Source organism: Sminthopsis crassicaudata, chromosome 1, assembly GCF_048593235.1.
Source record: "Sminthopsis crassicaudata isolate SCR6 chromosome 1, ASM4859323v1, whole genome shotgun sequence".
Classification (NCBI taxonomy): Eukaryota; Metazoa; Chordata; class Mammalia; order Dasyuromorphia; family Dasyuridae; genus Sminthopsis; species Sminthopsis crassicaudata.
Window position 1 is genome coordinate 235,473,691 of NC_133617.1, and position 706 is coordinate 235,474,396.

A 706-nucleotide genomic window follows, 5' to 3' on the forward strand; every position below is an offset into this window, starting at 1 on the left:
GGTGGTATTTTTGTTATTGTTTAGTCACATCCAGCTTTTCACTACCCCATTTGAGGTTTTCTTGGCAGAGATACTAGAATGCTTTGCCATTTCCTTCTCCATCTCATTTCATACATTAGGAAACAGAGTGACTTGCAGGGTCACACAGCTAGTATTTGTGGCCAGATTTGAATTCAGGAAGATAGATTTTCTGACTCCAGGCCCAGCATTTTATCCATTGTACCACCTAGCTGCCCTATCCACCTCATTCAGGAAAATCTAAATTAAAATCCAGTTATGTGATTTTTGAAAAAGTCACTTCACCTCAGTTTCTTCACCTACAAAATGGGGATAATAATAGCACCTATCTCCCAGAGCTTTTGTGAGGCTCAAAACGAAATATTTTGTGGTTAAATAAACAAACTTTTCTTCAACAAAATTCCTTTACCTCAAAGGGTTGTGAGAATCAAATAAGATATATTTTTTTCTCAATAGTATTTTATTTTTCCAAATACATGTAAAGATAGTTTTCAACATTCATTTTTGTAAAACTTTGTGTTCCAAATCTTTCTCCCTCCTTCCCTCACTTTTCTCCTCCCCAAGATAGCAAGCAATCTGATATAGATTAAATATATGCTATTCTTTTAAACATATTCCCATATTAGTCATTTTGTGCAAGAAAAATTAGACCAAAAGAAAGGGGAAAAATAATGAGAAAGGAAAAACA